The following is a 26,213-nucleotide window of genomic DNA, read 5'->3' as shown; positions in this document are numbered from 1 at the left end:
GGCCTCCAGGTGGTGTAAATACTTCCGCCCCCAGGGTCAGGGTTCACCGACTTGCGCGGGCGACTTGGATGCTTGAATCATCCTGCAATTGGATTTCTTATTCGTGTATTATTGGAAAAGTAAGTTATTCACGCGCACCGCCTCGTTTATATTATTTAACTAGGTGAAGGCTTGGCTTTAACTTTTGGCCTCATTGCTCTATAGGTATTTACTACCGGCATATTAAATACAGCCAGAATTGGTTCAAGGACACCCTGGATCCTCACAACAGCCCTGTGAGTAATATTTTTTCACAAACAGAAGGTAAACCGGTTTAGTATAACCTCAGTCACCGATTGTCCTTTATTATATTGCTTTTATATAGATCATCATACGGATTGGCCAAAATAGCACTTGTAAATTGGGAAGCCTTGCCATTGTTTAAACGGAGAACGCGGAGATATTTAATACTCCAAGTAAGTGACATACATAATGGTGTGAATAGCGGAGATAAGTATTGTTCCATGTAGATTACTATAGTGTGATAAATACCTAGGAACTATACCAGAATGGTTTTAGCCCGTATTAGGAAGATGTCCTATTTAGTTTTATGAATTGAATAACTCCTTATGGGCCGGATAAGTGATACAACTCCCGTTTTTCAGTGACAGTATAAAGAAATATATATCTATAAGGATATACTTGTGAAATTCCTTATATATCATTTTTGCATTTTAGATTTCGTCAGATAGATACTATCTACCACTCTTCAAATTCAAATTGAACGTAATTAGGTAAGCCAACGAATTACTGGAGTCCTAAATTCACTTATATAATTAGTGCAATTCGGGCACTCACACTTTGCTTGTTTGTAGTCCCCAGATAATGTCCTGATGAGACCCCGTACCCAGAGAGGGTTGAAACGTCGTTGACTCCAACAAAGGGAGAGCAAAAAAGACTTGTTACACGCTTATATGCTCCTCATTGTTTTTTTAAAGAAAGACCTTTTATACACCTATTTCACCTTGTAGGCTACTACTACTCACACTGGGCTCTATTTTCACTTTCTTCACTACTTCTCTTTGTGCCTGAAAACTGAAATGTTTTTTTCATATAATTGTGAATTGTGCAATTAATTGTTTTTGTTTAAATAAATAAGTACTCCAGAGTAACTATATACTTTTGTTTGGCTTGTGGATTAAATCGGTTGGGAGTTTAATTTTTGCTCCAAAATTGTTAATGACTGTTTGTGAATAAGTTCCTTGTGGACACTGTTCTTACTTCATAGTAATACCCAGTTCACAGGGACATATGGGTTGCTCTTGTTTGTTATGAATACAGAAAGAACTTAAGCACCAAAAGAAGAGTAAAAAACCTTCCCTATTTGTAGCTGGTAATGATAAAGGAAAGTGTGGGGGGTTGCACATTTTGCGCCAGCACAAATGTCTTTAGGAGAGGAACCCTTGAAGGCCGCCCAAGAAGACGAAATCTCTCTAGTTGAACAACCCTGAATATCTTCAGACAAAGAAACCCCTGCTTTCTGATAGGCCAAAAATATTAAGGTTCAAACCTACTGACTTAAGGTTGCAGTCGTGGGCCTTTGTAAGCAAGGCTAAAAGTGAAGAACAGAATGTCACCTTTCTTGAAGGAAGCTGTCCTCTGATTTATGTAGAGCTCTACAGAGGTCTAGAGAGTGCAGAAGGATTTCCGGTTCTGAAGTAGGGGAAGGAAAAACCGATGGCAAGACAGTGTCCTAGAGCAATGAAAAGAAGAAGACATCTTTAGTAAGAAGGGCAGGTCTAGTCTCAAAATCACCTCGTTAGGGAAGAAACACAGAAAAGGATCTTGACATAAAAGAGCCCCAGTTTAGCCTAAACTCCTCTCTGAAGTGGATGGGGTACCTTTAAAATACCTTTAAAGTTGGAAACCTAAAAGAAATAATAGACAAAGGTTCAAAGGAAGAGTCCTCTAGCATGTTGAGTACCAGGTGAAGGTCCCAAGAAGGAACCAGAGTGTGAACTACTGGCCTTCTTAAGAAAAAACTCTTTAGTAATCAAGATGCTAAGGGATCAAATAATGCCAGTGAGGAACCTCTGATAGCCTTAACTGCTGCCCACTGGTTGCAAAGTGTGGAAACGGCCAAGCCTAGCAAAAACCGATCTCAAAAGAATTCTTCAATTTTTCCACCCTCAAAGACAGAAGGTAAAATATTCCTACTAGAACACCAATCTGAGACGTTTTTCCAGTAACTCTAGTAAAGTTTTAGAGTGGTTTTTTTCAAGACTTTTCTATAGAGAGAGCTATATTGACGAAAATACCACAAGCCCCTAATCTCCACCTCTAAAACTCCAGGCTGCTAGAAAGAAATGAAGAAGAGATCTCTCCAGAATGTCTGGAAACCCCAGAGGAGATGGGTTTAGAGGGAAAAACTGCAGAGGATGTATCACCAATTGATTGGGCAGTGGTCACCAATGGTCGAAACCACCAGAAGAACCTCCGTTTATTATGCCCTGATCTTGGCTAGTACTTTGGAAGTGACTGGGAAGGGGGGACTGCAAATAGGAGTCTCCTCTGAAGCTCATTTCATCCACCCTCCAAGCTGCCTGGCAAGGGAGAAGAGAGCGGAATCTGGGTAGCTGAGAGATCCACACACAGCACCACAAATGTTCTCATGATTTGTTGGAAAACCTCCAGCTCTCTGGGTTGGACTGATTGGTGTCAGAGTTGCCTTCCACCCCAGACTGATCACATCTGTAGTAAGTGCCTGAGGAAGAGGCAGTGATAGTATAACCCTTTTACTAAAATTGTTGGTCTTCAATCACCATCAGAGCTTCTGAGTCATCTCCAGAAGAACTGGCAACATAGTCTTGTAATTCTCTTGTAATTGAAAGAGGTTGGGTCCCAAAACTGCACAAAATGGTACACAAGATGGTAGAGATGAAGGAGAGCCCATGGAACCATAAACAAGGCCACTGATATGTCTTTCCGCACCCTAGACCAGTATCTTGCTGGAACCACTGTAGAGTCCAGAAGATTCCTTAGGCACCGGATCAGCTTTTTTCAATGCACAGGTGGGAAAAAAAAATTCCCCAGGTTGGTTTTGAATGAAGCGCCTATGTACAGTCGTTCTTCTGAGGAACCAGATGTCATTTACCAGCATTCAGAAGGAAGCCATGGGATGACAGGTACTCATAAACCACATGGACCACTTTTTGACCCTTGGAAAAAGAAGAGGCATAAATTAACCAGTGACCGCACCACTGCCGCCGCACTCTACACAACTGAACTTCTGACTGCACCACAATCTTCATCCCCCTCAATAAAGTCTCGAAGCCCCACACCAAGAAAGCCAGCTCGTTTTCCACCAAACCCTGAGACTCCAGACGCACCTGCAGACAACTCGAAAAACTGTGGACGAACTCCAAAACCCCAACTGACCTCGACAACTTCAAAACAGCTACCGAGATCCACCACAAGCTCATCAGACTCTCAAGGAAAAAAGCACTTCAGGACAGAGTCTCCACCAGTGCTCACAACAGCATGGAACTCTTCGGTATCATCAAAGAGTTCGCCCAACCCAACAGTGAGTCCACAGACATCACTCCCTCCCAAGTCCTCTGCGACTGACTCAAGGCTTTTTTTCCATCACAAAATCAAGACCATCTATGACAACTTCGATGACAACAACCCCCAGGAGGAACCCCCTCCCACCGCTCCCAGCAGCACGCAGCCGACACTTGACATCTGGACCGCCCTAAGCATCGATGACACTCTGAGGATCAGAAGACCACCCACTCCAGGGCCCCTGCTGACCCCTGCGCACATCACATCTACCACAAAGCCGCAGACATCATCCCCCCTAGCTACAATGTATCATCAACCGCTCCTTTGAGACGCCTCCTTCCCTGACGACTGGAAACACGCCGAGAGCAGACCCCACCGACCTCAAGAATTTTATTCCGATCTCCCTACTCCCTTATCCGACCAAAGTCATGGAAAAGGCCGTCAATAACCAACTTGCTGCCTTCATCAAACACAACAACAGCCTCGACTCCTCCCAGTCAGGCTTCAGGAGGAACCACAGCACCAAAACCACACTCCTCACAGCAACAGACAACATCTGTGCCCTACTTGACAGAGGAGAGACTGTGACCCTCATCCTGCTTGACCTCTCTGCGGCCGGACCTCTTCACGGCCTTCGACATTGTCTCTCACCGCACCCTAGGCCGCAGACTTCATGACGCGGGAATCTAGAACAAGGCCCTCGACTGGATCCTCTCTTTCCTCTCCAGCAGAATGCAACGAGTCAGACTCCCTCCATTCCTCTCAGAACCGACTTCAACCACCTGCGGAGTCCCACAAGGATCCACAATCAGCCCAACCCTGTTCAACATCCACATGGGCCCGCTCGCATGCATCGTCTATGCCGGGATCAACAAGAACCTCACCCGCAAACTACAGAATGTCCAGAATGCCGCCGCTAGACTAGACTGTTGAGAAGAGAATCACCTTCAAGATTCTCACCCACGCACACAAGGCCCTCCACAACACCAGACCTGCCAACCTGAACCACTGCCTCGTGTTCCATTCTCCCCAGCGTTCTCTCCGCTTGGCCCAGCTCTCCCTCGCAATGGTACCTCGGATTAAGAAAAGCAGAACAGGAGGGCACTCCTTCTCCCTCCTCGCGGCCAAGGCATGAAACTTCCTCCCTCTCCACCTCCGACAGACTGCATTGCTCCCTAAGTTCCTAAAGGACCTCAACACCTGGCTCTTTGATGGAACTCAGTGAACATCCGCAATCTGCAGAACCCTCCCATCGCCCTCCTCTCCCCCAGTGCCTTGAGACCCATTCCGGGTGAGTAGCTTGCACTATGTAAACCCTTGATTGATTGATTGATTGATTGATTGATTGATTGATTGATCCAAGTAAGGCAATACTGTGAATCCTCGGGAATGGAGATTCCCCACCAATGGCTCCTTGGTGCTGAGGAAAGGTCAAAAGCTAGGACACAAAATTGGTAATGTTGACCCAGGGCAAAAAAATCCTAGAAACTTCTGAGAGCAGAGATTCATTGGGTTGTGCAAGTAGCCATCCAATAAGTCAATTGACGCTAAAGCATGCCAGTAGAAATGCGAAGTAGGATTTCATGAAGACTCATCATCTTGAAACTCTGTTGTGGTATGAAGAAGTTGACCCATTTTATTTCTAATACAGGACAAAACTTCCCTGAAGTCTTATGTACCAGGAATAAGAGGGAATAACACCCCAACCTCTCTCCCAAGCAGGCACCAGAATTCTTGCTCCTTTTTTTAGAAGGTCTTGTATACCTTCCACAATCCTTGAAGCCTCATGTAGTTGGAACAAAAAACTCTTCTGGAGGAGAAGAAAAAACAATTTTGTCGCTCCTTTCAACCACGTGGAATACCCAGGCATCTGACACATCCGCCTTCCAGGCTGCTAAAAAAGTCTTTATTCTTCTCCCCACTCACTACAGATAGTCAGGACTTGGAGAATGAAGAGGTAGACTGTGGACCTGAAGGTTGCTGTTGGGATTTCTTGGGGCAGGGAGCACCCCAGCCATGAACCCTCCATTGAAAGGGCTGACTACCTCCTCTGTCTGAAGATCTTTGACCAAAGGCTCTGTGAAAACCAAGGCCTCTTTCTCTGGTGGGAGTTTTTACAGGAGTGAGGAGCTTCAGACCCTCCAACCTTTTCACAAGATCTTCAAGGTGAGGGCTAACCATTTTACACCACAAAATAGAAGATGATGTACCAGGCATTTGGGACAATATACGCTTTCCATGCCCACATCCAAGTGTGCCTACAGGCGGCAATATCTGAACTTGCAGAAGCCACAGCAACCAAAAGAGAGTCAAACTAGATGGCCAGTCTTGAAGCTCTGTATTCTCCTTGGCTGATTTACTCAGCATGAGCTTGAAAGTTGTGCAATCCGGACTGAATAGTTCCATCTCACATTACAAAACTGGTAGCAGAATAAGATATTTTAATTGCAGCCCCTACTTTCCTGTCCACTTGGGCAAATAGAGTGGTTTCCTCAGAAATTATGGAACCACTCCAAGCCAGAGCTCCCATGAGGGAATTTACCTCTAATTTCAGGAATTGTATTAAAGAGTAGCACTCAGCCAGAAATCTGGGGAAAGAAGCATTTTCTATGTCCGACTACTCTCAGAAAAGTAGTCTTCTTAAGGCCGTATGAATGGGTAACTACTCTGACTGCTTTTTTATATATTGAAGAAAGAAGGAGCATCATTCTGGCTAAAAACAATGGGAATTAAAGGTTGTCCCTAAGGTGAGCCAACACCTCCTTGAGCTCAGCACCCTGCATGTATGTTCTAATCTGTTTTCCCTCATCCTCCAAGTGGTCTGAAACATCCTTATCCTCTGCAAACATCTGTGCCTCACAAGCAGGAAAAGCTGCCTCCACAGCTTTATTGATCATCAGCTGTAGAACCTGTGGGACACAAGCAGCCCAGGACCTATCAACCGGGTACAGCTTGTATCCAGTGACACAGGGTGCACTGGAACCAAGCGATATCTGGCTGAAGAGTCCTAAAGAGGGTAAAACCGGTCCTAGGTTACTTGTGTTCTGGTTCAGTGAGAATGTGGCCTGACATTTTGAGGTGGACTGTTCCCATGAGGAGCAGGGTCAAGACTTATTTGCATATGGCTGGGTCCACACTGAGGAGGCATGTTGGGCAAAAACTGATGGATTGGAATGCGGCTAGAGCAATTACCAGTGGGTGAGATAAATTCCATCCATCACCTTGCTGTTTTTGCATTTCATCCATCTAAGGTGTAGCAAATTAATACTTGTTATTATGATATGACATATGATGGCACTGAAAAATAGTTGGTACAGTCCTAAGTATTCCTTTTAAAAATAATAATGAATTCTGGGAAGACAGTCGTGATTCACTTCAATTGAAAATTGCACTGATGGCTCTACTCTCATTGTGGCACTAACCTTGCTGTGACTTGTATGTTAGGGAATATTGCAGTACTAGTATTTGCTATGTTAATTCTGCCCTTTAATTCTCCGTTGAATCTCTTCTTGCATAGAAAAGCAAGCATTAGCAATGTAATTGGTCTCGACTTTGGGACCATATAGGTATTTTGCTATGCAGCACATTATTGTGGGTACAGCAACATTTACTGTTGTACTGTGCATGAAGCAGTGAAAGGGTCCAGTACCACAGGCTGTCACTGTGTGTCCCTTGGAACCTCTTTTGGCCACATAAGGTACTGCACCTTGCAACATGGTTAGAGATTGCAAGCCGGAGCGAAAATTGCTTGTGTCCAATTGTGCCTGCTCCTGCATCATACTACAAACCCACAGGCCCGCCTTCTGCACCTACCCGTGTGTGCCTGCTGCTGTGCCACACTACAGACCAGCAAAAAGACCCGCCCTCTCTGCCTACTCATGTTTGCCTGCACCTGCATAAAATTACAGACCAGAAGCCCCCCCTCTGCGCCTACCCGTGTGTGCCTGCCCCTGCGTCATACTACAGACCAGTAGACCCGCCCTCTGCTCCTGCCCATGTGTGCCTGCTCCTGCGTCATTCTACAGGCCCATTGGCCCGCCCTCTGTGCGCACCAGTGCGTGCCAGCGGCCCATCACACTGCAGACCCTCGGGTCTGTGCCGGCTGGTGCCTCACACTGCAGACCCTCAGTCTGTGCCAGCTGCTGAACTGCACTCAAGCTCGAATGAGGGCTGTGGAGCAAGAGCTGTGGGGGGTGACCTGGAATTGAATTACTGAAAATTACAAGAAGGCAGTAATTTTGGGCAGCGGTATTCTCCGCAGAATTATGGATTTGCTGAATTTGCCACATAATACATTATCTGCTGCATAGATATTAACGAAAAAGCACAAACGCACCAAAAATGACTAAAAACGTGACAACAGTTGTTGCTGCATAAGGCACGAGGGAGAGGAGTTGGCCTAACGAGTAGGGCAGTGGACCTCGAATCTGCGGAACCCGGTTCGAGTCTCGCCAATGACGCTGAACATCCTATGATTCTTGGCAAATCAAAAATGAATGTGTCCTCATGTAATTAACTGGTGCTATGTAAAGCGCTCTGATACCTCAGGATCGCGCTATATAAAACTCAGTAAAAAAAAAAATAGCGCTCTTACCAAAAGTTGACGGGAAACCTTCGCATTGCCTATTGGTGCATTTGGGTGTTATAGAGATACTACTACAGATGCAGAACGTGCTAAAACAGGGTAAACATGCAAGAAAACAGCAACACAGTGAAGCGATTAAGCAGCATAATCTGCCTTTTACCCAAATCGTTTAGTCAACTCTGCTGCGCAATATGTTCCTCTTGTGCCGCATAATTCCAGTGACCCTGTCAATAGCTAAGGCTTTGAACCATGCACGAAGTGGGCAAACCCACTTCATGTGACCACCCCGGGTGCGCACTATTTCTGCTTCAGAAAGTTCATTTACCACATTTTTGAGGTGAGTGACAGGGGAACATGCGGCCGAGTTTTGGAGCATAATCGCTTCGCGCTCTCTCGTATTGAAATTGTAGGCAAAGGAAATAGCGGTTTCTTTTTTGAGAAGGCTATTATTCTAGAATGATCTTTATTTAAATTTGTAACAAAAATCACAATTTGCAAGCAAGAGTCACATCCTACATTTTTTTAAAACATATTTGCAATAGTGTCATAATTGGTTTCCTCTAGTCTCTGGTTCACATTCAAATTGTTTATGTGACATGGACTACAACAAAACAAGCATTTGCAATGCAATAGGTCTCGCATTTACGAGAGTTTGAGCTTGACAATACAGTAGCTTAAACTCTCATAAATGTGAGACCTATTCCTTTGCAATTTTTTTTTGTTTACTAGCGTCCATGAGGCGCTTCCACATTTATGGAGCCTGTGCTCCTTTCTTTAGACAAGCCGTGTCTAAAGAAAAGGGCGTGGCCGACATTAAAGTGAAACCGTGGAATGGGGGCTTTGACAAAAAAAGCATCTGTTTGTCAAGCAGATTTTTTTTTTGTTGTAAAAGCGCCCATGCTGCGCTTTCACTTTAATAACGGCCGCGCACCCTTCTTTAGACACTGCTTGTCTAAAGGAAGGGGCGTGGTCTCCATGAATGTGAAAGCGCCGCATGGGCACTAGTAAACAAAAAAATAACAAAGGGGCATATCAACAACAACCGACGATAATTATCCCGAAGCGCACTTAGCGCTAGGATAATTATCGCCGGCTAGAGTTGATTTTTATCGCTGAGATAGCGTGCTATTAGCAACGCTTATCTCAATCGCGATAAAAATCCTCACGCTAAGTGGCTAACGTGAGATTATCGCTGGAAACCCAGCGATAATCTCACGTTAGCTTGTTGATAGGGACAGACAAACTTAGCCATGATATCCTCCTTCCATAGGATATCATGGCTAAGTCAGAAAAATATCAGACGTAAAAAAGCAGCGTTAACCACGGTTAGCGCTGCTTTTTTTGTCTTTAACAGGGTTAGCGATATTCTTGATAATAGGAGAAATGTCGCTTAGCGACATTTCTCCTATTATTTTACTCTGGAACGCCCCCTTTGCATCTCATTAGAGATGCAAGGGGAAGCGTAGAGTAAATGGGTGCTAACATGCAAATTTGCATGTTAGCACCCTGTTGTTGATAGGGTGCTAGTTTTATCCCTGCTTTTTTGGCTTTTAAAGCCAAAAAAGCAGAGATAAAGCCCTTGTTGATATGCCCCAAAGTAAGTATGCACGGCCGCTATACTTAAAGCAAACCGTCATTAGTAAGTAAAAGAAAGTAAGAAACGCGACCGCTATAGTCAAAGCAGACCACCATTAATAAGTAAAATAACAGTGGGGAGTGCTGCGACCTAGTGGCTGGAATAGGGGAAAATCTTTAAACAAAATAGTGCTCACAGCCAAGATAAAGCAGACCGTGTAACAAGACACGCAAAAGGTCCAGTCGTTATTGGAGGTAACAAATGAAGACAAGGCTATACCAAGGAAGGCCTAAAAAGCCTAAATACGACTCAGAAGCCAACTTTTACGAAGGACAATTACACAAGCCAATTAAAAATATGTGCGGAGAGTGGACAGGGCTTCAGAGCCATACACCACGACTGCATGCCTCGCAGCAGAGCATGCACTGCCCAGGCTCGACCTAAAAAGCTAACACACTGTATCTATGAGACACTGGTTGAAGTACAGAAGCATTCAACACGGTTACTGTGCATTTGCCCTGCTGATATCAATCAGTTACCCCTCAAGTGTATGTTGTCCCCACCCACTGTGCCCCTGACCTGAAGAATACAAGTTGTGGTTGATACAACACTCGTTTTCAAAGAAAGCTACTTTGACAGGGTTTTGACTGCATTCCAGTGAAATGCAATTCAAATAGTGATCTCAGCCCCTACCGGCTTAAACTGGGAAACAAAAATATTAACTGTTGTGAAATGTCAAGATTTAAAAGTGTTTCACTTCACTGGCCTATGTGGCCCTGTGAGTAGTAACTGAGAAGGACCATGACGCCAGACTAAGGTGGCTCGCTGCCAAAGAGCACATACTTATCATGCTGGTCCTCAAGTGACATTATAAAAGCGTTCCACCTTAACGGTGTAAAAGTATAGCCCATCTTGTATAGGCTCTCCAAATTTAAATTTCCTCTGCTGCCATATCTTTGCTCTACCAAAGTGCCTTCACACCGTCCGTTGTCACCTGTTCCCAACAGTTTCAAGGAACTTCCAGATAATGGGGTTTCTCTTTTGTGCAGCCATTGCCGTAATACAAACTCAATGGATCAATCCAACGTGCATCTACCTATACAGTCTTTGCATCCCCACACACGGGTACCAATCAGCAATCTCAGGGCAAAGCAGGGGCGTTATGAACTCCGCGCTTTAGCAGCTTCAACGGAGGTGGAAGCTGATAAAAGTCGCTAACAAGGAATACAGCCTCAATCGAAGAGTAAACAGGAGCAAGGAAGAATAAAAGATGGGTGAATAGCAGAGAGAAAAGGGAATGAAGGGTGAAAGTATAAATGAGAGAATGAATAAGTGGGCCAAAGGATGAGTGGGTGAAAGGATGAGTGAATGGATAGGTGAACTGACAAGTGAAAGGATGGCAGAGTAAAAGGATGGAGGAGTAAATGGATAGGTGAATGGACAGGTGAAAGGATGACAGAGTAAAAGAATGGATGGATGAGTGGGTAAACAGACAAGTGAATGCATGGCAGAGTAGATGGATGGGTGGATGGCGAAGTGGAAGACTGTATGAAGGATGAGTAGGTGGGTGGATGGCAGAATGGATGAATGGTAGGTGGACAGGATGTATGGATAGCAGGCAGAGTGGATGTATGGGGTGGCAGGCAGCGAGGTTGCATAGCTGGATGGCAGAGTGGATGGATGGCAGAGTGGAAGGATGCATGATGGATGGGTGGCAGGGTGGATAGATGGAATGATAGATGAATAGCAGAGATGGAATATGGAAAGATTGAATGGATGACAGAATGTAAAGGTGAAATAGTGGATATCACTGGATGGATGGGTAAAAGGATGAATGGATAGATACTTGGATAGACGAGTGAAGGGAGCTCTTCTAGGGACCGTTGGGCTCGCTTGGTGCCATCAGAGGTTTAGTTCAAAGTTGGGGGGGGTGGGGGTAATTTAATTTTCAGGCTACTCACTTGGGCAAAGCTCATACTGATGAAAACTTGTGCTCACTAGACTTACCATCAAAATGTACCCCACACTCTAAACTGTGCCTCCCACTGAAACCCTACCACCTCCCAGCTGCAAAAATATGCCCTTCACCGATCACAAGCAGATCTACAGCCTACAGGCCAAGCTGTCAGGCCTCCTACGAGAAACTCTACAACTACATTTACGACTTGAAAATTGGAGCACTCAAAGCCGAGCTGATCTGCGCCTGATGGGCCTATTACCACCAGCGCTGTTACAGTTCCCGCCGCAGAGGAGCGCCCAGAGGAGCCCGTGCTCTGGAATGTCACGAGCCACAGCGCTCGCGCCCCTCCCCGCGCTTGACAGCGCCATTACTGTTTCCAGACGCTTGACAGCTGCAGCAATAATTTAGCACACTAAATTACACTGTATCTTTTACACGTTTTTGACAGGTAAGTCTAATGTGGTCAAAATAATTTTTATGATGTTCAAGTCAACAGCCCCAGGGCGGTGCAGTCTTAGACACCGTGGCACTCCAGCACCAGTAAAAACAGGGAGAGCGAACACAGTCGCACTGTCAGTAACAGAGCGGCTCTACGGTAGAGACACTGAATCAGTCTGACCGAGGTCGTGGTTACGGAGAGATGTGAGGACTCGACTGGAGCACGCACTAGTGAAGAGAAGACGACACTACACACAGCCGGGCTCACAATGTCTTTTGTCAGATTAAAGTCGCTAGTTTATAGGAAAATACCCAGTTTGTAGTTTTTCTTTGAAAATAAAAGCGAGTGGCTAACTCTGAATGCGCTGTTGCTGGGGGACTGGATTTAACCATTGGATGCATCAGGGCCCAGCACTCGAAACAAGAGTTGATGGATCCAGGGAGCTGTGTATTATTTTGGGGCGGCAGCATACTCAAACATCCTTGCAGTAGAGATAGATCATTAATAATGAACAGCCCTTTATTTATTAGCCCTGACGCATACACTGGGTGTTGAACATCAAACCGCAGCGTGACAGGCACCTTTGTTTGACAGAGTGCTGCTAATGCTTTAAACGTGGAGAGCTGTATTTACTATTCGGATCTCTGGCCGCTTGTTTAGAATACTTTGTAATTTTAACAAGTGACATTCTTATAGGGGAACTGAGAAAGTCAGAGTACTTCAGAGGTTTTCCTACAGATACATAAAGACGTGCATGCGTTACAAAGTAAAGTACAGCTCAGCTACAGGGAAAGTACAATCAAGGCACTAAAGTCAGGTGAGGTCGATGACCAGCACCCTTACTCTAAACACATTTCCAGCACCACTGATAGCACGGGTTTGAAATAAATCAGCACTATAGATTAAACCTTTACTAGCACGTTCACAATCTAGCCCAGTATGCATTTCATCATGCGTCGTTACAAACTACAACAAGCACAAGCGAGTGCACCTCGCGCGGCAGCAGGGGGAGGGGAGAGAGGAGGGGGCCTGCGCGATTCCCTTTCAGGAGCGAGCAGCAAGGTGCGATAATTGATAACATATGGCACCAACTGCTCGCTCCCGCAAGTGAATCACCAGACGTGCACGCGTTGCCATTGGAAGCAATGCAACACGTGCACGTTTTTGCCGGGAAAGCTGTGCCGATTACTAAAGGACTCTTTCCTATGCAACGCATGCGCGCTGCATAGGCGAGACCTAAAAATGTTTGTTTCCCATTCCCAGAAAGGCACACTGCACCTCTCCCATCACTAGTAACTCGCACGCTACGCTAGCCCCGCCTCGTCTTAAAGAGCCTGTTACCCAGCTGTTATGGGGACCCCGATTCACACGTGTCGCCCCAGGCTGAAAAGCTACAGTCATTCCCTGTCTCAGTTTTTGGGCCCAGCCTCATCCTTCCTGGTTGGTTGATACCGTGCAGGCTCGGCCCATATATCCCACATGTGCGCCCACAACCCTACATCCCACCTCATTATTTTTAAGAGCATAAAGCGGCCAGTCTGCATGCAGCTGGTCGGACCATAGTGTATTAGGCGGCAAGGCAAGGGTTAATACGGTCTTAAGGATGCAGGTTCAAAAAGTCTGCCGGGGTGGCATGCCTTTCATCAGCCCAAGGTCAAGGAGATGTGTTTGATAAGAACAGTTTATAATTACGGAAGCACAGCGGAGGTAGACAGGCATAGAGGCCGCTGCAATGAAGTGCATGCTCGGCATAGACAACCTATTTCAGTTAAAAGGTCGGCAGGGCCGGGGCTGAGCAGTCACTGTGCGTGAGGAAGCCAATAAGACCAGAGTAGACCCCAATACAGGCCCCTGTCGTCTCAAGGGCACCAAACAAAATAAACACAGAATTTCTATAAATGAAAATAAAATAGAATGGAGGCCATGGAGACACATGGAGGTCCATTAGGATGTAGGGCGGAAAAACACCATGACCACCATGGAAGCGGAAAACAACCGCCCGCCGGCCCCGTGGGAAAACCGGCGGACAAATTAGCATTAACTGTAAAAAAAATACGACCGCGGCGGTACTTGTCCCATAATAACTACCCGTAGCGGGCGGAGATGACCAAAATCTGTCCACGTCGGTCGGAATCGGGGCGGAAAAACAACAACCCGCTGCAAGTATAGCGGAGACACCGCCCCGGAAATTAGTATATCCCCGACGGTCCCGCGGTACATACCGCCGTCTCTGACCGCCGCGGTCGCACAATGGAATGAATGGGAGAGTCAGCGGGAGAGCTGAAGCACAGCCTCCGCGGTAGACGAACCGTCAAAAATATGGCGGACGGAGCCAAAACCCCACAAGAAGGCCCAAAAGTGCACACAGAAAACGAGACATGCCTACCAAATACACAAAACACACCCCAATGACACAGCCACATGGCAAAACGAAAAATACAAATCCCAGGACAACACACTTGTCAGCAACACCCCAATTGGACACACCTTCATAGCTGTGTATAAAACCAGCCCCTTCACTGATCACAATCCCTTGCAAAACTCCAGGAGAGAGGGGACACATACCCCAGCTGACAGGAGAGGCAAAGGACACAACATCACCAGCCACACCACACACAGCACCACCACCACCTCCAACCCAGCACAACTAACCCCCCTGCACAACACACACCATACACAGCACAACCACAACCACCACTCACACCCCTGCACCCACAATCACTTTGCACACCACACACCATGGCCACACAGAAAATGCCCTAATTCACTGAGAGTGAGTTGAAGGTCATGGTAGATGAGATAGTCAGAGTGGAACCACAGCTTTTTGGTACCCTGGTCCAATAGACACCATTAGCCACAAGGACACAAATGTGGGCTAGGATAGTCCAAAGGGTCAATGCACTAGGGACCACCCCAAGATCAAAAAAGGAGATCATGAAGCGGTGGCATGATCTGAAGAGGGTGATCAAGGAGAGGAGGAGCAAGAACCGTGAGCTGGCTCAGAGGACTGGCGGTGGCCCTCCCATTCCACTAAAAACATTCACACAATGGGAGGAGAAGGTGCTTGCCATACTGCATCCAGAGAGTCTCACAGGAGTAGCTGGGGGAGTGGAGGCTGGTAAGTACAAACAAATGACTACCACCACTCTGCTATGTACTGTCTTGCACAACTACAAAGCTATACCACCTAGGACACACACCATACATCTGCACCCCACACTCACAAAAACATGGCTCACAGATCCAACATACACCCACTCCCATTCACCACGAACATAGCTAACAACATAACCATGGGTGCATGTGTACAGGCAGACAGCACTACAACAACCACCAGGCCCCCTGGCCCAAACCTGAGCAGGATGGATCCCTCCCCTACCCCACCCAGGAGAAGTTGGAAGCCATTGCAGTACAACAAACAAACTTACAGGTAGGTAGCCATCTTTACAATGAGGGTGTCTGTGGGTGGGGGGCCTGCACTACTACTCCCAACATTCCCTGTGTCCCACACCTCAGCAAGATGGATCCCTCCCCCACCCCACCCAGAAGCATGTGTCAGTCATTACAGAACCCTCATCAAACTTACAGGTAGCTAGCCATCTTCCCTGGGAGGGTGTTTGTGGCTTGGAGTGCTGCACTACTACTCCCAACATTCCCTGTGTCCCACACCTCAGATGGATGGATCCCTCCCCCAACCCACCCAGAAGCAGTTGGAAGCCATTGCAGTACAACAAACAAACTTACAGGTAGGTAGCCATCTTTACAATGAGGGTGTCTGGGGGTGGGGGGGCTGCACTACTACTCCCACCATGCCCCCTATCCCACACCTGAGCAGGATGGATCCCTCCCCCACCCCACCCAGGAGCAGTTGGAAGCCATTGCAGTACAACAAACAAACTCACAGGTAGGTAGCCAGTACGTGCACCCACACATTTTTCCCAAATTAAATGGTGCCATATGACAACACCAGCCCTCACATTGCACAAAGAGCCATACCTACCCATTGCCAAGCACAGTGTGCACACAGGTAAGCCAAGGAAACTGTCACAACCACCAAAGTATGACACACCAATGTACAAGTAGAAGAAAGCCTGGGCACATTCATACAAAACAACTAGTTACATGTGCATCACCATGGGGCAAGTGCAACAAGGACCATTCTCAAAATATGAAAGCATGTGTGGTGGCATAAATCAAGATATGCACATGACAGGACAAAGGGATGCAGGAGATGACAATGGCCAGTCCATGGCCAGATGTGACGTCTGCTAGCTCAGACAACTAAACCATGAGTCCACAATTAAACACATGTTGTGCCAGGCCCTAGATGGCATCAAGTCCCAGTAAACCTCAATTGGACACTGTTTGCATGGTATGCCCTGACCCCTCGCACCATGGACAAGTAATGCTTGTACCACTGTATCATGTCAGGGAGCACAGTACTGCACACAGTCAACAATGTGATGAAATGTCAATTGTGCAGTGTACATAATGTGAATGACACACAGCTAACCCAAAGCTTGACGGGTGCACGTCAATGACCATTTCCCATCTGACCCACAGGTGACCAAGAACTCACTGCAGAGGACAACACCAGCAACCTGCAGAGCCAGTCTCCACCCCCGGTACAAGGACTCTCGGATGTTGACTCCCAGGATTCCGTGGACGATGAGCTCGAGGCTGGCCCATCTGGTGTGCCAGGGAGCAACAGGTCCCAGGATCCCAGCGTCCCCCCCACCTCATCTGCAGCAACAACAACTCCACAGCAGACCCCTGCTGTCACGGCCTGTGCAGCCACAGCCACCACCACCACCACCACCACCAGTGCTGCCGGCAACACCCTCCCTGTCCCAGAGGATGCCCCGCACACACCACCCATGGAGGAGGGCAGGTAGAGGATGCAGGTGCCCACAGTGGTGAGGCAACAGGTCCATGGCAGCAGGGCAGGTGGGAGGGGCAGGGTCACCCAGGGACACCAGGAGGCTGGGACCCACTCCCTGGAACACATCACCAGAGTCCTGGGCACATACGAACAGGCCCAGGGACGAACGGGCCGGTCGGACGATCAGTTGCACGAGCTCATCCTGCTGATGAGGTCCATTGACAGACGCATGGGACAAATCGTGGATCTCTTGGGCCAGCAAGTGGCGGTACTGAGGGACAGGCATGTGCCCCAGACAACACCTTCGCCTCCCTCTGGTGGGCTGCACACTGACAGTTCACCATCCTCCCCTGCGCCCACAGAGAGGGGTGAGTCCTCAGACCCCACCGGCCCTGCAGCAGGGCCCCCCCTGCCAAACGACAAAGGGGCCGTCCCAAGAAGACCCTGGGAGTATCTGGAGGCAAAGCACCTGCCAGACGCAAGTCACGGAGCCAGCCATGATGGCAACCTTCTCCACCACTGCATTGGTCCTTTGGACTGTCCTACCCCACACTGCCTTGTGAATGGCATCTGCCTGTTGGCCTGGGTCACCACTATTCGACCATCTCATCTACCACGACTGTCAACTCACCCCCTCAATGGAAATGTACACCCCCCCTTGCATCTCACCATAGTAAATAAAATATCCTCACACACATGTTGTTGTGTCTGCTCCGTCTTTATTGCAGGGTGTACAGTCTTCAACATGATCACAATGTACCCGGACCATGGGCTGTATGTAGGCAAGGAGAAGTCAAAGGCACCAATGGAAACACAACAGAATAACTGTCACTGGTCTGGTTGTGGCATCACAGACATCACACAAGCCCTAACACCAGGATAACCCAACATGCACATGTCACAATGGCCCCCAAGTGTCAACATACACGTCCCGTTGATGTTCACAAGTGACATGTCCTAGAAACATTTCCAACCACCACTGAGTCTACAACTGGCTGATGCTATAATTCTCACATGCCCCTTCATGACAACAGCAATCACATCAGACAATGGGTATGTTGCATATTGCCACCCACCCTCAAGTGAAGTAGCCGGTGATGAGCTGTTCATGCAGGTCAACACCTTCCTCCTCTACACTGTCCTCATCACTGGACACGGCTTGGTTTGCAGGCTGGGGCCTTGGGTCCTCACCATCATCCAGGAGCAGGGGAACCTCCCTGCGAATGGCTAGATTGTGGAGCATGCAGCATGCAACAACAATCTGAACACACCTTCCCAGGCGAGTATGCCAGTGCACCTCCGGTCTTGTCCAGGCACCGGAAACGTGGCTTGAGCAGGCCAAAAGTGTGCTCCACCACACGACGTGTCCTCCCATGGGCCTTACTGTAGCGGACTTCAGCCGGGGACCTGGGATTCCGCAGTGGGCTCAGCAACCAGGGACGGTTGGGATATGCAGAGTCACCTAGGTATGACAAACACAAACAGACATTGCAATGTCGCAGAGTCTCAGGGGAGCAGGTCACACACACAGCATGCCACATGACTAGGCATACTCACCCACAATCCATGCAGCTTTGGAAGAAAATTAGCCATCAGCTGGGGCACTATGCTGTTCCTCAGGATGTAGGCGTTGTGGGCCGAGCCTGGGAATTTGGCACACACCTGCGAGATGGTCATATCTGTCAGGCACACCACCTGCACATTGATGGAGTGGTAATGCTTGCGATTGCGGTAAATGTGCTCACTTGCCTCTGGTGGCACAAGAGCGACATGGGTGCAATCAATGTCCCCAACAACATTGGGGATGTGTCCAAGGAGATACAAGTCTCCTTTCACAGCTGGCAATTCAGCACCCCGGGGAAATGGATGTATCTGTCCTTGTAAAGCATCATGGCGGACAGTACATCACGCAGCACCATGCTGAACATCGGTTGTGACATCCCACCAGCGCTGGCCACAGTCTCCTGGAACGATCCTGTTGCAAAAAATGCAGGGCTGCCATCACCTTATAAGTAGGGGTGAAAGCTGTTGGACATGTCCTGTGTGGCTGAAGGTGGGGCTCCAACAGTTCACAAAGGGTTTTCAGGGTGGCTCTGTCCAGGCGGCATTTCCGTATGATCTCAACATCCTCCATGTCCTCCAGCACCGTCAAGTGACGAATCAAATTTGGCCTCCTCCTATTGGAGTTGATAGTGGACACATGTCAATACAATACACCAAGAGATGTGCACAGCATATCACGTTCAGGATGACACAACGACAACAATGACTGACATCTAGAGTGACTAACAGACCAGCTTACATGGAGGGACACCTTCAGCTACACAAAGGGCACACGTGTCAACTTACACAAGACAAGTACCTCAAACACCACCTTTGGCTTTGTGAATGCACATAGGGATATGGCCACAGTACACATGTGCACGCCTGGGAGTCTAGCATCCAGCATACGAGTAACTAATCAAAACCACTGTCACCTACCTAGCTGCTGTACCGGTCACACCTTGATGCGTCATTATAACCAGGGACACATCCACCACACAATGACCACAGCCGGCGCTGGAATGATGAATGTGTTCATGAGCAGACATGAGAGGCAATGCTAATTAGATAAACATTCATCGAAACGAGCATTGCTGTGATTGTCACTGGACCTCAACACATTGACATGTGTACACATTGTACAGTCCAGGACTACACTGTCCTGCCTACACCAACATCAAATCCTCAAGTGACATGTGAGTGGGTACAGTCAAATGTATGTTACACACACACAAACATGGAATGTGTGGCCATCAGTGGAGTAAATTGAACATTGTCATTGTGTGCACAATGATGTGCCATTGAACATGTTGGCACTATGCACTGTTGATGTGTGACAGATGGACATCGCCATTGCATGGTACCCATATCACGGTAGCTACTGCCTGGCACCCTCATTCACACAAGTGCGGTACTCATAGGCATGTAGACATGCCCATATGGCAGTTGGCATGCTCCGCCGCCTGAATGGCGGTGCCTCGTGTCAATGCATGGCACCCATATCGCGGTAGCTACCGCCTGGCCCCGGCGCTGTGTCACCAGCACCCCCATTCACACAAGTGCAGTACTCATAGGCATGGAGACAAGTGGAAATGGTGGTTGGCAGGCTCCGCCACTAAAATCGCGATAGCGCACCCCGGGCGCCATCGGTGTTACACCGCCATGGAGCTCGCCCTAGAGCCAATGGGAAGCTCAATAGCGGTGGCATGATGCAATTTTGAAGATCGCGGTAGGCGTGCTCTGCCACCGCGGAGGCGGTCATTGGCTTCATTTGAAAGATGCACCTTTGCGGTAGTGCACCCCGGGCCCCAGCGGTGTTACACCGCCATGGAGTTCGCCATAGAGCCAATGGGAAGCTTGATAGCGGTGGCATGATGCAATTTTGAAGATCGCGGTAGGCGTGCTCCACCACCGCGGAGGCGGTCATTGGCTGCATTTGAAAGAGGTAGACATGGACCACCAATTGCTGCAGTTTGGCACCTTTGAAACGACCCCAGGGGGCTATATATGTGGGAGTGAGCCTCACATTGCCACTGCTCACAGAGCCTGCTGCCTGAGACCCCTCACCTGATGCTGCCTTCAGGGACTGCTGCCTGAGACCCCTCACCTGCTGCTGCCTCCAGGGACTGCTGCCTGAGACCCATCACCTGCTGCTGCCTCCAGGGACTGCTGCCTGACACCCCTCACCTGCTGCTGCCTCCAGGTACTGCTGCCTGAGACCCATCAACTGCTGCTGCCTCCAGGGACTGCTGCCTGACACCCCTCACCTGCTGCTGCCTCCAGGGACTGCTGCCAGACACCCCTCACCTGCTTCTGCCTCCAGAGACTGCTGCTTGACACCCCTCATCTGCTGCTGCCTCCAGGGACTACTGCCTGGGTACCCTCGCCACAACAATCCCCTGCTGTTGTCTCACGTCCACAGTGATGGCAAGGACAGAGAAGAGCCGTGCCAGTCCCTTCACGAGCGAGGAGCTGGAGGTCCTGGTGGACGAGGTGCTCACACAGTACCCAAGGCTATATGGTACGCCAAATGTCGTGGTGAGTCTTAAACAGTGTTGTGGTAGGGCAGGGGGGCCACACATGTAGTGGACTGATACAGTATGTGCCTGGGAGTGTGGAGTAGTGTAATGCACTGCCTGACATGCTGTCTCCAGTGGGAGGGTGTGTGTACCCAATGCCACAGCTTTCCCTCCCTGCACATGTAAGTATGAGTGACCTGTGTTGTGTTGTCAGCCATACAGTGGCACAGAAGGTTGTTCATGCTGTAGTCAGGACAGTGATTGCTTGGCTGGATGGCTGTGTGTGCCCCTGTAGTCCATCTCAGTGTGAGCTCAGCTGTCCTGCACAGTCCCCATTTACTAAGACAAGGACAGATCACTTTGCACTCCAGCTGTGGCCCATCTCAGCACTGTAGATTACACACAACCGCCCTTGTGAAGGGCTTTTTGTATTTGTGAGATCATGTGGCTCAATGTGACATCCATGACACAGTTATCTATTCACAGGGCAGGGACATTGAGGGCTGCGCAGTCTTGGACACAGTGGGTCACCACCCCAACACAGGTTGATATGTGATGTATGTGTTGCTCAACCCAACAATTGACTGGAGATGTGGGCAGGCAGGTTTCAGTGCTGGCATCCTGCATGTGTGTGAGATGTGCAGGGACCGTGTTTACCCTCACACCTGCATGCTTTAACATCAGCTTTTCCCATGCAGGGGTCACATGTGGGATGTACTATAGTCTCTGATGGATCTATCGTTGGATATTTGATTTGGTTGTATCTTGCTGCTATACTGATAGATGTCGTTACATGGCACTGTATACCTGGTCATTTCTCCCTCTTGTCTCCCATGCCTGCAGCTCAAGGTACACCACCGTAAGGCCATGTGGAGGGCCATTGCAGCGAAGGTGTGAGCCCTGGGGGTCTCAAACTGACGGCGCACCCACTGCCACAAGAGATGGGATGACATCAGCCGGCTGGCAAAGAATGTGGCAGAGATGACCCTGGGGCTGCTTCCTCGCACTGGGCGTCTAGCACGGCGCAGCATGACACCACTAATGGGGCGCATCTTGGCGGTGACACAGCCTGAGCTGGATGCACGTTTGAAGGAGCATCAGCAGCAAGCCAGGGGTGAGCATTTGGGGAGTCTGACTTTGGATGGGAGTGGCTGCATGTGTACAGAGCCTGTGCCAGCGCTGGCCTCTGTGATGTTGGTAGTTTATGTTTATGTTTATGTTTATTTGTTTCTATAACGCTCGAATGCCGAGGCGTCTTGGCGCTGAAGGTGCTGTGGCAGGGAAGGCAGAGTTCCGCGGCCTATGTGGCTGCAAAGAGCTTAGTTTTTAGATTCTTTCTAAACATCTGAAGGTTGGATTGGAGCATCATGGACTGGGGCAGCTTATTCCAGAGTCTGGCAGCACAGTATGTAATTGTGCAGCCCCCCCAACCTTCTCTTTTGATCTTTGGTACTCTGACTAAGCCTTGAGTGGCTGATCTTAGGGCGCGCAACGGGACATATGGTACGAAGAAGCTTTCTAGGTCTTCAGCCGCTCCACCGTAGATTGCCTTATGCACGTAAGTAAGTGATTTAAAATCTATGCGTTGTTTTATAGGCAGCCAATGTAGGGAACGTATCCCATCTGAAATGGGTTGCCCTCTGTGTAGACCCAGAGTCAGCCTGGCTGCCGCATTCTGCAAGGATTGAAGTTTCAACAATTGGAACTTGTTTATCCCCAAAAAGAGGGCGTTTGAATAGTCCAGCTTTGAAAGAAAAAGGGCCACCATTTCCGTTTTTTGAAGCTCCTGAGGTATGAAGGGGAAGATTTTTCTTAACGTCTTAAGTAGAAAGAAACACGAGGACGTCAGGCTGTTAACTTGAGCAACGAAGTTCAGCTTGTTGTCAAAAAGGCCCCCCAGGTTTCTAACCTTCTCTACAGGGGACGGGCATTCACCCGCCTCCACCGGCCACCATGATTGGTTCCACAGGGGTAAGCCTGGTCCGAACTCCATCACCTCTGTTTTGTCAGTATTTATTTTTAAGTAATTCTGGCCCATCCAGGACATGATTTTCGTGAGGCATGCATGAAATCTGCATGCAACGGATTCAGGCTGATTGATGGTGGATATAATTAGTTGGGAGTCATCAGCATACGATACCAACGTAAAACCATGTTTCCTGACGAGGTCAGCTAGAGGTGTGACATATAGATTGAACAGAGTAGTAGATAGGGCTGACCCTTGTGGCACTCCGCAGGGAAGGTGGAAACTATCAGATTTCATACCTTCCCAGAACAGCCTGTGCTCTCTGCTCTCTAGGAAGGAGGCTAGTAGGGCCAAGGCGGTTCCTCCCACTCCCAGGTCCCTCAGCCGCTGCACCAAAACAATGTGATTAATGATGTCAAACGCGTCCGATAAATCTAGGAGTACAAGGACCGCCCTCCCACCGCCATCCACTACCCTGCGGATCTGTTCAACAGTTTTGATTAGTGCTGATTCAGTCGAATGGCGTGGCCGGAAGCCATGTTGAGAAGGGTCGAGCAGGCCATTTGTATCTTAATGAGCAGTAAGGGATCCGTTCAGATGTTTTTCTAGGACCTTGGCTGCGAGGGGGAGTCCTGCGATAGGACGGTAGTTGTTGGGGTTACAGGGATCCAAACTAGGTTTTTTTAACAGAGGGGTGATGGCTGCCTTTTTCCAAATGGCGGGATATTGTCCAGAGCTCATGATTTGATTTAAGATTGGGGTAAGGTGTTCAGTGATTGGGCCTACCGCTTGATGCATAATGGTCGGTGGGCATGGGTCAGTAGGTGCCCCTGACTTTAAAGAGAGGAGAGTATTGATTGACCTCTTCTTTGCTCACCGGCTGAAAGCTGGTCAGAGTACAGCTGGAGCATATAGCGGGCCCAGTCGGATCCGGAGGCTTCATGGTGTGCGAGAAGTTGTTGTATATTTTATTTGCCTTCTCTTGAAAATGTTCCGCAAGGATGTTACAGAAATGTTGGTCTGGCTTGAAGGTACTAACCTGCTGGGGTTTTGCCAGCAGGTTGATCTTCTTAAACAGTTCCCTAGTGGAATTTCCTGTATCCTTGATTTTAACTGTGAAGAAATGTTTTTTGGCGTCTACTATCGCTTCTTTATATATTTTAACAGAGAGGCAGTATGCGGTTTTCTTTTGGCTGTCATAGTCAGTCCTCCAATGCCGTTCCGCCTTTCTGCATTTGGTCTTAAGGTCCTTGAGTTCGAGAGTGTACCATGGAGCTGATGTCTTTACTCTCTTTGTTTTAACCCCTTCAGTGCCACGCCCTTTCCCCCTCCTGTGCCGGGCGTTGCACTAGTGGGTGGGGTTCATGACGAGATAGTCTCGTCATGGGCACAGCACAACCGTGCTCCATGACGAGACTATCTCGTCATGGGCACTGAAGAGGTTAACTATTTGTACAGCCTTATTATTGTCGTGTTCTGACTTGATAGGACCTTGGTCGAGCGCTAGTTTGGATGTTCCGTCCTTAATTTTATCCCATCGTCTAATTGGACGTTTAACTGAACTTACTTGTGCTTAAAGCTGAGATTGAGATCTTTTAAGATTGAAATAGATAGCCCTATGGTCAGACATGGCACATCTAGTAGCTGAGAGAAGCTTATATCTGGGTCATTGGTAAAAATCCCATCCAGCGTATGACCCGCTGTGTGGGTGGACCCAATTATGATACCCTGAAAGGTCTGCGCATTGTAGGGTTTTATACGGAATTGTAGTGCCTCTGCCGGGAGGGTGGAGATAGATTCTACCTGAACTTTAAAATTTGCTCGATAGAGAATGGCTATCCCCCCTCCCTTGCCTGATGCTCTGTTTTGAACTGAATACGTATAACCATCGGGGACAGCAATATTCCAATCGGGGATGGAGGCATTATCCGTCCAGGTTTCTGTTAGAAAAACTAGATCTGGTGTAGTGAGCTAAATGACGTCCTCTAGTTCGTATTTGTGTTTAGCTACGGACCGAACGTTGACTAGGAGACATTTAATATACTCAAGTGTGTCTCTATCCAAGTTGTCAAATGTCTGCTCTGTATTTTCCCCCCTGGGGCCTGACTCTGCCTCCTTATTGTTCTGAGCATTACCCCCCGCCCTCCACCTCCGGTCATTTCTCTGTGGGTTGGGACTCAGTCTGAAGGTGCAGCCTGGGCACTCAACAACCGTTCTGATGTTCTCCGCTACCAATAGATTTTTCTGGGCGCATGGAGCAGGCATTAGGTCAAATAGAGCTTGCCTGCCGTAGCTAACTGGGCCGTAAAGACCAGGGGTCCTGGCGCTGGTCGCGCTCCGGGCGCCAACGGGCGCAGACGGGCTTGCCGCTGGCACGACCGCTCCAGCGTGATTTAAGTATCAATGGTGGCCTAACGTCTAGTGCGTCACCTCGAGTGCAGTGCGGTCCTGATCTACTTCCGGGAACCGCAGGGGTGGAACTCCGAATGTAGTGTGATGCTGTGGCATGTAAGTGGCTGCTGGCCTGGGTGCCTGTGGCATGCATTTGCCCTACCTGTACTTACAAAGTTGATTTGGAAGCTGTGCCTTCACATTACATTCTGAGTTGTGCTCTTCAGGTTTCTTCTGCATTGGTTTAGTCTTGGAAATCCCATGGGAGGGAACGGCAGTGTGCCCAATCTGACTGGGCGTACATCAATGCCTCCATTGCATGCACCCATATTGGGGAGGGTTAGATATCTTACAGCAATGTGCAGCATTCTATTGTCCCCAAGGTACGACATGGTGGGTGGCATGGGCTAATGTCCGTTGTGGACTGTCATGTTGTAGTCTGGGTCTGTGTTGTCCCCTCCTGTTACATCCAGTTCTGTCATTGGCAACAAGTTGTGTGCCCCCATCATGTCCCTAGGTGTGCTCAGAACTAGTTGTGTGTCTGTTTGAACAGAGCCACAAGTAGGGTGTTGTGCTGTGTGGTCATCACATGGCTCACTCATGCATGAACTTCCAGTTTCCATGCACTGCTTGAGTCTATGTAGTGAGTTGGCACGATGTGATTGCACAGGGTGGTGTGCAACATGTAGATTTGCTCAACTTTTGTCATGCATTGCTTGCATATGTTTGTTCTGTTTTTGCCACTGACCTGACCCTACATCTCTCTCTCCCATGCAGCATCACCTGTGGTTACGGAGGGACAGGAGACGG

The sequence above is a fragment of the Triturus cristatus genome, chromosome 4_1 (genome assembly GCF_964204655.1).
Source record: "Triturus cristatus chromosome 4_1, aTriCri1.1, whole genome shotgun sequence".
NCBI classification, from domain to species: Eukaryota; Metazoa; Chordata; class Amphibia; order Caudata; family Salamandridae; genus Triturus; species Triturus cristatus.
The sequence above is the reverse complement of the archived record's forward strand: the minus strand, read 5'-3'. Positions refer to the sequence as shown.